Genomic DNA, 13,224 nt, shown 5'->3' with positions numbered 1-13,224 from the left:
GTCAGTTTGGTTTTAATTGAAAAAAAAGCTACAGTAACATCTCTGACTATGTAGAAGAGATGAAATTGTAAACAGGAAGCACAGTTGGGTACTATTACATGTTGCAGTAATAGACTAGAACTATGCTTCTGCTTGTTCTTCCAGGAAATAACACATCAAATGAAATGTCCTCTGCGAAGTGTCACAGAAGGTACAACAATATGCTCAACACAAAACAGGCAATAAATAGTCAAAACATTACACAGCATTACAAATTCATATAACTACAAATTCTAAATTGAATTGTTCACAAATAATTTATTATAGCCTCTCAAAAGTATTTCAGTCATGAATAGTTACAAACTTAGGTTAGCAAATCTGTAAAACAGTGGCTTTAGAACAATATGTCAAACCTACTTAGTAGTATATTTCACTCTGTCTCACTATATATACAAGTCGGCTGGGTTCCTCTCCCTTAGGTTCCTAAGCAAGTTTTGAGTTAATATCTTAAAATCATCTCTTGACCATCAGCAAATTACGAAATGCTCTTACTTCAGCATGCAGGACATTATTATTTCTTTCTCCTCTGCGTGTCCAATTCTTTGTCTATACTAGCAAGAAGACATCAGACAGGAGACTCAGAGAACAGAATTTTGCCTGACATTGTACAGTGCTGTTTTTAGCTCACCAAGCCATGGTTACTTATGGTTCGTTTCCAAGCAGTCATGCATGAGAATCTCAGCTACGAGATCTATGAACTGCAGTGGACTATTGTATTACTAGCCTTTTGTCCTATATTCTGATAAGACCACAGATGTAAAATGTATCTGGTTGTTTCAGCCTGCCATTAAGTATATCTGTCCACAGTATGAAACCAACATGTAGCTTTTCATTACTAGAAATTAGTACACAAAAATGGCTCAAATTAGGTGACACATTATCACAGCAGTTATTAAAAAGTCAACAGTTGCCTATCATCATTATTTATTATTCAGAGATACGTAAGATACCTAGGCTACATAGGGCATCATAGCTGCAGCCCATTGTCGCTGTGTATCAATTTAAAAATCTGAATAAGAACTGAAATTCTTTGGCTGAGCTGTGTGTAGGAAGCCCATACTATTAATTATATTCTTGAATATATATTATACATCATATATACTCCTGAATAGCAATTATCCCCTTTTACTGATACAAAAGCTTTCTTCTTCCTCCAAGGAAGGAAGCAAATACAAACAAGAAAATATTTTTCTTATTGACTCATAAGGGCCCTATCTTTAACATCTGACGTTATCTTTTAAATAATCCTCTTTCAGATTGTGAAGAAAATATTATCACTTCATCACTGATGATCACTTAAGTCATGATTCTCTATTGTACAGACGGTTCACTGATGGAATACTAATGTGACCTCAGATATCCTGGAAAATTAAAACTATTTGTGAATCTCAGACAGTGAATCTCATTCTAAACATCCTCCCTATGGTAACTGTACTTTTATAAACCAAAAATTGGATTAAGTCAATTGTATCTGTATAATTATAGTCAAATATGTAAAATTAAGCTATGCCATAGACCGTGGCCTATTTCAGCCTGACATTAAATTAAGAAATAAATAAGTTAAACATATGTAAGGATGAGTCACACTCTGTTTAAATTGTGTTCATAGCTTCACATCTCAAAATCATTTCAAATCAGTTCAATCCAAGCACTTTCCCCTCAGTGTTTTCTCTTTCATCACTAAAAAGTATCAACTGAGGAAGTCTAAAAAGGTCCTTTAACAGTGCATGTTGTGTTCCTATTATGACAGTGTATACCATGCACTCACAAAAATAGCACCACTGAGAACACTTGCTGAAAGAAATGCTGTTGAACTTTCATGAAAGTTGCAGACTTCCTCCCAAAATATTAATGCTTTAACACCAACTATTTATTTCAACTAAAAACTTAAAACATTGTAAAAATTTCAGGTCTAAACTATAAAGGGCAAAACTGCATTCATTTAGAGCAAATAATCCATTTTTCTCTTTTGGTTTATTTCTAGGAAAAAAAAAAAAAGACAAACCTCTGAACAACCTCCCCTCCCATAGTTATCTCAAAAGCAAAAGATATTTAATCACTTTTAAGGTAGCAACATTCAGGAAACCTAGGCATTGATAGATCAAATTTCTTCTTCCAGGATTAGTAACTCCCAGTCTCAGGTTGAAATCCTGTCCATATCAGCAGATAACAAAGATAATTACTGCTTTATGTCTGTCTAGTGAAGACAGTATCTATGCAGTTTGTTAGAGAATGATGGTCACACAGAGCTGTGAATAAGCCTTATGCATCAGTTTTCCTAAATGTTTCACTGGAAGCGTTAAAAAAGTAAATGGGTATGGAGAAAGATGCAATCCCCTCAAAACTCCTTAAGTTTGTGTCACTCAGGGGCATGCTGAGGCTGAACTTGTATTACCTCTGCTTTCATGGTTATGCGTCCAAAAAACTGTTTTTAAATAACTTGAGGGTTTTAAAGTCATCTATATGATGCTCTTATTCTCATCAATCCCTAATTGGACTAAAATGTCATACTGGTATCCTGCAGCCAGCTTGGGCTTTTGTGTCAGATCCCCTTGGTTAGGAGTCTTATGTTCTGTTTATGACATTCTGATTTTGCCTGAAATATTTTATTTCACTTTTCAAGGTAACCAAACTTTACTTACTTGTGGGTAATAGAAACATGGCTAAAACAAAGGTTTTAAGGAACAGCTTCCTTTCTATCCCTTGGCCACAGTCCTTTTTTAGACATGACGTGAAGCGCCTTTACTGGAATTCAGAGGCTTTTCTTTCCTAGTCACACTACTTTTATACAGAATGTCCATTCCATAAAGGACCTTGCTTTCTTTGGTTTCATAGCATCTGTCTTATGGACCAGACAGAGCAAAGCATCTGCATGTTAAAAAAATCTGTTAGAAAATTGTTTTCTCCTCAAAAATAATTATTTCCTTCATTAATCTCCCAAGGCCTTCTTCATTCACAGCTTTGCCTGCAACTTGACAGTATTTTTGAGGTTACTGTGCTTAGTATTTAGCTGCTTCCCTTCTTGTTAAAACAGAAATTTCCTACTATATTTATACTATTTTATATAGCGAACTGGACCTCAGAGACTGAGAAAATGCCAGAGTCGTATATCTGTAGAAAGAATAAAGCCTAAACACTGTACACTGTGTTGGCTTGCATTCCCTTTGTGCTTGCACTGTGGAGAAAGCCAACCGCAGAAACTACCCGGTTTAGGGGTCCCCCTGCCTCCAAATGAAGGAGTCATTACTTCAGCTTACTTTTGACCAGTGAAACTAATTAACACCAGGCTATGAAAGTAACAGAACTTCTAGAAATGAGATTTCTCCTTAAAGGCTTGGCATGCTATTACTCCAAAATAAATACTGTAACTCCAAAATAAAACCAGCCGAAAAGCTTGGTGGCTACAATAATAATTGCATTAGTGGAAAAAGTATCTTGAAGTGGCTTATTTTGGGATACAGGAAGCCAGGATACTGAAGACCATGTTCTGCTACGTAGCAGCAGACAGAACTAAGATCCCGAGCGCAGCTGATATCTAGAACACAAATTTGTCTAAAAGTGACACGGAGAACTACAATGACTTGCAATAAATAGTCCTGAACTAAATCAACGCTGAACATAGCCAAATACTGGGGAATTTAAGACCCAGCATCTCCTAGAAGATAATGAGTCTCAAGAAGCCTGGATTCTATGGCTCTGATATGCTGATCTGCGACATTGATATGCTTGACCTCTAATTTCTACTGCCATAAAAAATAATAGTACAAATATAAAAGTGTAATGCCTCCTAGAGTAAGAAAGTTAAAAGTTAGCCTTAAATTTATCTTTTAAAGAAGAAATTCGCTGCAAAGAACAATTACTTCAATTAAAGATCAATAACAATACTCATTTTTTCTCACATCAACTTAAATTAGGCATTAACTGGTGAAACTGTATTGTGTAAGGAGTCAAGCCCCTTAGTATGTCATTTACACGTACGCTATTCATGTTATTCTCATTCGCAGTACCTGGAATAATTCATGTTGAAACACCCCACTCACATATTTTAAATGTAGAAAACACAGAAAATAATAAAAATATTAAATACAATGTTTACTGAGATTTCAGATGATTAACTGAAAAGTAAAACTTAACTGCTAAACCAGGTTTGAAATAGGATCTTTATATAAAATGTTGACTAAGTTAAAACATAGGCAATAAGAAACAAATGCAATTCTGCATCCAAAAAGGACAGAGTGATAAATATGCTGTTAGCAATATTTGCTGAAAGGGTTTACCTCTCTTTGCATGTGCAGGCACTGGTTATTTATACAGGTGTATAAATAATTATTTATGCTGCTGAAACGAAAATGGAATGCAAAACAGAGACATTTCAACAAGGATACAAATACACGATGCATAAATGACTTACTGGATTTAAAAAAGTTACAGGAGAGACCATGTTTAAGGATACTTCTATCTTTCATAAACGATTTTAAGATACTGTACGACAAAGGCATTGTCTTTTGTTTCTCTCACTCTCAATGTAAGAATATACCTGGTACCACGAAGGATGGTAAAAGTACTTACAAATGAAGTGGCAAATTCTATCCTACCTTGCAATCCTGTTACGCACACCTCTGGCTTACAAAGTTCATTTGAAAATTCAAAACATTGATTAGACTTCAATTATTTCAGCAAACCTCAAAGTTAACTTATTTCCCTTGCTAAGGAAGTATAAGGAAGTTATATATTTTAGTGGTACTTGCAATACGTTCAGAACAACAAATTATATTTTTCTAGTCTGAGCATGCTTGTCTTCTTACAATACCGAAGACTGGCCCTAGATTCTAAAAATGCCTACAGCTGAACAATAATGGGAGATAAAGGGATAAATTCATAGTAGTAAGCATTAAACTAGGCAGTATCTCTAGGACACAGCCCCTATATTTAACCCTACCTACAAACAGACACATACGATTTAATGCTACTAAAATTTTGATTTATAGCAGCTTATAGGCTTCAGACTTGAAACGTCTGCCTAAGCACTTCTACACATTTTTAGGACACCACAGAAATTCCTTTCTGTTTGTTTTTTGAAAGATACAGGCAGCATTTTCATTTAGAATATGTTCATAATATGTCTGATGCAATCTTCTTGGCTATTTCAAGAACAATTTCCTTATTTTCCTGTTCACTTTGTTACAGTCTAGGGAGCACATAGGGATATCACACTTAGATCCATTCTAGTCCACGTTTCTGCAACTTTTTCAGACATTCCTGATATCTTAGTAGTTACAGAAGAATGAACACTCACTGAAGCTATCGCAGATAAGATGTATCTGCCAAACAGATAGTAGTTTACTACACAAGTTTAAGAAAGCAGACTACTAAAGCTCAGCACTGACTTTTTTATTTCATCACAGCAGCCTCCATGCTCTGAAGGAATTAATTACCACTGGAATAAGCATATTCAGCTTTGTTACCAATTAAATTCACCAATTAAACATAATTTCTACTTCTGAAATAATATTTTGCTCAATATTGTTTTGAATTAGATTTTCTAGCCAATGAACTATATAATACAGATTATGCCTCCCTGGCATACATATATAAGCTTGGAAAACTATTTCATGTTATGCCAAGGATCACAAATTTTGAAAATTATTTAGTTGGAAATACTGAAAGGTTCTGTTGAGACATTTGGTATCAAATCAAAACAGGTTTGTTATGGAAATTAAAAAAAAAAACAAAAACTAAAGAGAATCAACTTTTTGAAACTGACCGGGAGAGCTTCATTTCAAATTAAGTCAGTATTACTGTACAGCAGTTCACAGGTGTTACAGGTCAGATGCTGTCACTCTAATGACATGTCTCATGATGCACACAAGGTGATGTTACTGCTAGGATTCATCAAAAAAATTAGCTTAACAAGCAACTCCCATGAAACTTCAGAATACGCTGCTCTGTGGCAAGCTTGGCAACCAGAGAGAATGGGGGGCTGACTACAACTCCCAGGTGGCATGATATTTATAGCAGAAAGAGTGTGATGATTTGCTGGAACTATCCCAACAAATACTTTCAAATATTAAACGTTCGGTCAGTTCAACAACATTAAGTATTTTAATTCAGTCTGATATATATATAATTTGTATTTTCCCAAGAGAGATTTCCTAAAGGAATTTTACAGGAAAAACACCTTCTTAATAAACAAACAAATAAAAGCATGCTATTTGCAGAACAGAATTCATACTTTTATACATGCTTCTAACTATTTTTTCTGATTTTTATGTACTTTATGTTGGGAGAATGTTTCTTTATTGAGGAGCATGTATTTCTAGTTTGTTTTGTTTTTTCACTTTGATTACAAAGGATCTTTTCACAAGGAAAATCTATATTGATAATTTTGAGCAACCCTTATTCAGTCAGCCCAAATGAGATCTTCTTGCCCCTCTTCCTAACTTTAGTTTGTGACAACAGTAAAGGTTTCATATATGCCAGATGTTTCACTCTACTCCAGCATTCATTTTGTGCATGACTAAATTTGGACATTTATGTTCGATATCTTAAAAATTTTGTACAGCAAGGGAATAGTTTGGTGTTCAGTTTTCTGAGAATGTTTTGTAGTAACTTAGGGAAATGTTGCTGTACCTATATATTTGTTTCTGGCTTTCATGTTCTTCCATTTCATAGCTGAGGCTTTGCTTCATTAAGCAGCATAGCTTTTGCTTATGTTTTTAGTAGAAATAATTTTGTTGCTACTTTATTTACTCTGTTAATTGAATGTTCATTGAATTTCCACAAATCCGTTAACTTTTGAGCTCCCTCTTAAAATAAAATTGCACTGATGTTTGATGCTCAACTTAACGTGATAAAAAGAATATGTTCCTACTTGAATAACAATATAGACAGTCAAACAGCAGGACATCTTAATATGCTAGCCAGTTACAATATACAATAATCTAACACAAGATTAAAAAAAGGAATTTCTCAACTCCATAAGAAAAAAATGGCAGCGTATTTTTGCAGTGGATTTAAGCACAATTTGGCATTAAGTAATTGTTTTTAGAACTATGTAAATGGGAGTATACAAATCTCTATTTTAACACCAAGCATAGAAGCAGCGCCCAAACTATCCTCTGGTATATAAACTGCTAAGAAAACATTTTTATTCCAGCTAAAGTAATAATGGAAAATAAAAGGACAATGCTATAAAACTGACTGCACACCACCCAACTGTTAAGTTGCAGATTTTAACAGCCAGAAAAATGGCTATTTTGAATTAATGCTCAGAATGACTAGTGCCAAGACCTCAATATCCATCTACCAATGCATCTGTAGTTGGGTCATTAGGTGACAGACTATAATTACTTTTCAAACGATGAATTTCATTTTCACTGTATAAAAGTAGTAGCAAATTTAAGTGGATAATCAAACCACAGTACCAGGAGAGCATCTTTCACTTTTCACTTTTCAAGATGCAGTTAGAAAGCAAACGTAGTTTGCTTGTAGAATCTCCCATTAGAATCTGTGTTTTAGATTAGACAGAGATAGCAGATAGTAAAACAAAGCACAGTTGCTGATTTGTGACAGGAATATGAGGATTGCTTTATTTTATCATGTGGGTATGCAATGATTACGTAACGTTTTAAAACCCTTGAAAATTATAAGGAATAAACGTGGTAACATAAGTGTAACACAGAGAAGAAACTATTGTAGCAGCAGATAATAAAAGGGTCAACAGCCTACCTGCTGATTTACAGTGCAGAGAATGTTCTGTCATTCCTCCATAAAAAAAATTAATTTCATCCTAAAGATGTGTTTCTTCAAATAAAAATCACAAGAGATGATTAAATCTGCCCTCGGGCCTCACCAGTCGCTGAGCCTAGTGGAAGTCTGCAGGAGAAAAGAATTGTTCACAGCTTATGAATATGGAGTTAAGGACCATTTAAACAAATCAGTCCATGGGATCAGAAGGAATACATCCAATGGTGTTGAGGGAATTGGTGTTTTAAGGCCATTCTATCCTCTTTGAAAGGTCATGGAGAATGGAGAAGGTTCCTGATGACTGGAAAAAAGGAAAACAACATGCCTATCTCAAGAAAAGCAAGAAGGAGACTGTAGGCAGCTACAGGCCAGTTGGCATAACCTCAGTCCCCGGGAAAATTGCAGAGCCAATCCTCCTGTAAGTCATGTCCAGGCCGTGACGGGCAAGAAAGTGACTAAGAACATGTCCAGGCCATGATGGGCAAGAAAGTGACTAAGAACAGTTATCATGAATTTATAAAGGGCAAATCATACCTGATCAACCTGACTGCCTTCTACGGTGACTGCCTGTGTGGACGAGAACAGAGCAGTGGATGTTGTTTATCTTGACTTTAACAAGGCCTTCAACACAGTCCCCCACGGTATCCTATAGAGTCAAATTAAGGAGAAATGGTTTGGGTAGGTGGACTCTCCTCCTCTCTTTCTTTTAATCATTGCCAACCACGAACTCTACTTTAAAGCAAAAATTGTTAGTTTTATTAGTCATTATGTAAACTTTGAACCATGAAACTGAATACCATTTATTATCCTATCTATCTCTTTAATATTAGTTACACATTTTCATATTCTGATCTGCCTGTTCAAGAATATTATTTAAAAGTAAATAAATAAGTAGTCTAGAAGACCAATGTTTGAGGACCACTACTAGTAACCTCTCTTTAGAATATTGCTTCTTTTACTGCAATTTCCTTTGTCCTCTTTAGCTAGATTTTACATCTTACCACTCTTGTACTAATTCTTATCTTTACCTTCTCTAGTAACTTCCCTAGAGGTACAATACCAAAAGACTTTACTGAAATACAGCTAAGTAAGTTAAAATTACATTTCCCTTATCCAAAATTTAAACTACCATGCCAAATAAAGGTTTCCAAATTACCCTGGTACAATCTCCCATTGGCAAAATACAATAACAGCTTATCATTTATCATTTGCTTTCATGACTTCAATTATTATTTTCCTCAAAATTTATTTTGAAGCCTCACCAGCTACTAAAATCAGAATTGCCACTTTCACAGTTATCCTCTTTTTATTTCTGTTAAACATCCAGTACAGAACAGTATCAAGGTGCACAGAATAGGACTGACTAATAAAAGAAGAGGTTCTGTTGCCTCATAAATTCCTATCTTTACTTTGTAAACCTTTAGAAAAAGTTCATTTAGCTTCAACAAAACCCTGACTGTTCAAGATCACAGAATAAATCTATATCAGAACACGGGTAATAGCTCAGAGTTTTGGGATTCTGGGATATTTCTGTGATCCAATATTCAATCCTTTTCCAGAAATGTTCTGATAGCTCAGTCTACCCTACATTTACTGAGAGAGGAAAAGAAGTCCTTTTCATAAGCCTACAAAGACTAAATAAATGTATGGATTAAAAAGTTACTGAGAAAAAATTTCCAGAGCTGTGTGTATTATTTTCTACAATCAAGTAAAATAATGACAGTTATTGTTCAGCGTCTGATATTTATGACATCTCTGCTCAACTTAATGAAAAGATTTAAGAAAAATAAAAAATAAAAAGCAAGATGTGGATCCTACCCAGTACAGAGAATAATCAGCAATTTTCTTCACTAACAGATAGAATGTTTCTTATTGCTGTAATTCCTTACATACACAGAACTTACAAGGACATGAATATGTCCTTGTACACAGAACTGCAAGGAAGACTTGCTTCAATGGTAGGGAAATTCTTGTATATGGTAGCAAATGTGCCACCTGCTGACTGCAAGGACAGCTGTATGAACTGGGTTCAACCAGAGTTACGGCAGCATGCAAGTGACAAATATCCTGGGGGCCTTCCATACAACAGGACATCCAGGTCTCTCACTGGTTTATCTAGCATGAATGAACAGGAAGCAGAGTCGGGGTTAAGGTGTTCATGTTCCGGTTTGGGCGAAAGGAAACTTCTGTATTGTACCACGGCATATGTGAGCGAGCTTATACCCAATAATGTTTTCATCTAAGGATAAGCAGTAGGATAACATACTCAAAGCCTATCGAAAGAGCTAGAGTAAAGAAAAAAACAAAATATCAATGCCATGTGAGAAAAATACCTTTTTGTAAGAGCTATTAACTCATCAAAGTGTGCAGATCGAAGTGTGCTGACTGTATTATTGAGGTCATTGTTACCAATGATTTGTAACTGCTATGCAGAAAGTAGGACGATTCCTTGGAATTGTGAACTATGAGGCAAATTTGTTTATAATCTGGCTGTTCGAATAAGTAATCAGGGTTATGCTGTGCAAGGATGTCCAAAGGACATGGGATACAAGTCTTAACAAGAACAGTCGTGTGGTTGTTCAAAAATAGGCAAAGATGTATTGCCAAAAGACAAGTCTTAGGGAAACACTGCCACAGTCAGAATTAATGAATTTACTACTTCTTGAAAACAGGATTGCTGGGCGATGATAGAAACACAACAGCAAAAGGTCAGCCTGAAGGTTAACTAAACTCATCTGAATAGTTGTTTCTTATAAATCTCCCATTAAAATAAGACTTATTATTTGTCAGGCTCCTTGGCTGTCGGGGATTGGCTCATTAGGTAATCTTAGCCCAGGTTTTAGCTTCTAATCACTCATGTTTCTGGTTCTTTTCTCTGTTACTCCATGTGTCAGCCACAGACAAAAGCGGGATGTTTTGGAAAAATGGCTGTATTTCCAGGCTTAAAGGTCTATGATTAGGAATAAAAAGTCCAGTTGACAGCTGGTTAGTAGCAATGTCTTTCAGGGATCAACACCAGGGAAAATACTGTTTAATGTCTTTATTAACAACCTGGAGAAGCAGACAGAAGGCATGCTCAGCAAGCTGGGGAAGCAACGGATAAGTTGGAGGGCAGGCTGCTTTCAGAGAGGCCTTGACAGGCTGGAGAAATGTCTAACAAAGGCAAATGCAAAGTCTTGCATCTAAGATGAAATAACGCTAAAAAACAATACAGGCTAGGGCTGAATGGATACAAGGCAGCTTTACAGAAAAAGACTTGGGGGTCCTGGTGGACTACAAATTGAACACGAGTCAGCAGTGTGCCTTGTATCAAAGATCATCAACCACAGACTGGGCTGCATCAGCAGAAGCACAGCCAGCAGGTTGAGGGTAATAATTATTCCCCCCTGTCCAGCACTTAGGCAACTGCATCTGGAATACTGTATCCAGTTTTGGTCTCTCTAGTACACTGACATACTCTTACATGCTGGAACAAGTCCGGAGGCGGGCCACCAAGATGGCAGGGGATATGCAGCACTTGATGTATGAGGAGAGGCGCTCAGAGGACTGGCTTTGTTCAGCTTGCAGAAGAGAAGGCTGAGGGAATATTTTATTGCTCTCTACAATTATCTAATGGGAGGATATAGAAAAGATGAAGCCAGACTCTTGAATATACAAAGAGACAGGATGAGACGGGGTGGACACAAGTTGGAATGAGGGAAATTCAAATGAGGTATTAGGGAAAACTGTTTTACCTTGAGATAGTTAAACATTAGCACAAGTTACCCAGAATAGGAACGTGTTCTTGGAACATGTGGTTGGACTAGATGATCTCCAGAGATCTCCAGAGGTTGCTTCCAAGCAAAATTCAATGATTGTATGATTCTGGGTTTGTTTTTTGTTTAGAGAACATCAGGTTTTCTGGCTGTTTACACACCACTGGATGTGGGTAGAATGTAGTGTTCATCATTCTGGTTTATTTTACCTTCCAAACACTAATGAAAATCACTGACCCTTCATGTTATAATGTCCTTTTTCCATGCTTAATCACCCTGAAACTGTTTGTGTGTTTGGGCTAAAATTTTACATGAATGGTGTCTGTCTTGAAATATTTTGTTTTATTTTCGAGTTTCAGCTTAGAAATTAGAGGTTTTTATAAGAAAATGGTTAAAGAAAAACACACTTCCATTATGCATAGCTGTTGTATTTTACAGGTCCTTCATTCAGGTGATGGCATTTGTTGAGTGATGAACCTTTGATGAACCCTACAAAAATCTGCCCAAATTCAACAAAGGTATATAAGACTTTAAAAAAAATTGCATGTTGGCTGGAACATTGTTAGAACTAATTTTCTAATATTTCAGAATTGATCTTCATTGAACATGCACCATTTGGGGGAAACTGCAGACCTTTGGTTCAATCACTAATTGCTTAATGGAGGAATGGGGTTAAATTTTGAAAGAGTGTAGACACTCTTTTATTTGTGCTTCAGTGACTTACTTGCAACCATTAAACTACCTGGACGAGGACGATGTAGAAGGGATAGATGCCAGACACACATAAACGACTTTTAGCTAGGATAAGAAACCTGCGGAGCTGGGGCTCAAGAGACTTAACGCAGGTAAGGGAATTGAAAGTGACTAGCTAAACAGGGAGACTGAGGTCAGAAGCTATAAAGATGGCTAGGAATTATAGTAGTCAGACAATGAATCAAAATTAGGAGAAATATAACGTAACATAGCATAGCATAATGTAACATAACATAACATAACAGCATAGGAACTGGAGAGTAAGGTAGGAGTGAGGTCTTGGGGATATGGGTAGAAATAAAATGCAATACATTCTTCAGAGTCTGCAATGAAATCCAATATTCCTCTACTATGGGATACTGATGTAATCCACTAGTTAACTACCTTGCATGCTTTCAGTCCCTATCGAGTATGACAATCTGCTACTGTAGTCAGTTACTTCATTGGCTTAAGTAGCCAAAGTCCTAGCAGGGCATCTTGAATCAGAGACCAGACTTGATTCCTGGGGGTCTAATTTACCTGGATGGTATGCACTCAAACTTGTAACAGAAATAGTTGTGCTATAAACATAGAAATTGTTCTGTAAAACACAACTGAAGATGAGTCTCTCAGACTTGGGACTCTTAAATTAGAGGACACATTTCCCTTTACTGTCTGCCTGTCTCAGTTTCCCACCTGTAAAATGAAGATCCTATCCTCATTGTCATGAGGCCCAAATGAATATAAATTAACTGTTCCATGAAACAGTCAAATAGCACAGTAACAAACACCACAGAGAAGACCTTAAAGAATTCTATCTACTAAATAGTGTCTGAATAATGCACAGTAAGAAAGGCATAGGACCACACATTGAACAATGAGCAGAAAACAAAACTCTGAATAAATGCTCATTATGAAAGTATTGTCCATCCCCTGCAGGGAATGTGACAAG

The 13,224-nt window shown here is 36.2% G+C and overlaps 1 long non-coding RNA gene across 2 annotated transcripts in view; it reads right to left on the bottom strand.

Moving 5' to 3' along the window:
• Positions 1–13,224, bottom strand: part of LOC138067495 (uncharacterized) — a 146,117-nt gene that overhangs the window by 28,733 nt on the left and 104,160 nt on the right. For both annotated transcript variants that reach the window (XR_011141570.1, XR_011141571.1), the window contains exons 2-3: positions 8,320–8,431; positions 7,768–7,914 (exon numbers count right to left, since the gene is read on the bottom strand). This is a non-coding gene — a long non-coding RNA (uncharacterized lncRNA). The remainder of the gene's footprint in view (positions 1–7,767; positions 7,915–8,319; positions 8,432–13,224) is intronic.

This window comes from Struthio camelus, chromosome 5 (assembly GCF_040807025.1).
Source record: "Struthio camelus isolate bStrCam1 chromosome 5, bStrCam1.hap1, whole genome shotgun sequence".
Lineage (NCBI taxonomy): Eukaryota > Metazoa > Chordata > Aves > Struthioniformes > Struthionidae > Struthio > Struthio camelus.
The sequence above is the reverse complement of the archived record's forward strand: the minus strand, read 5'-3'. Positions and strand labels throughout refer to the sequence as shown.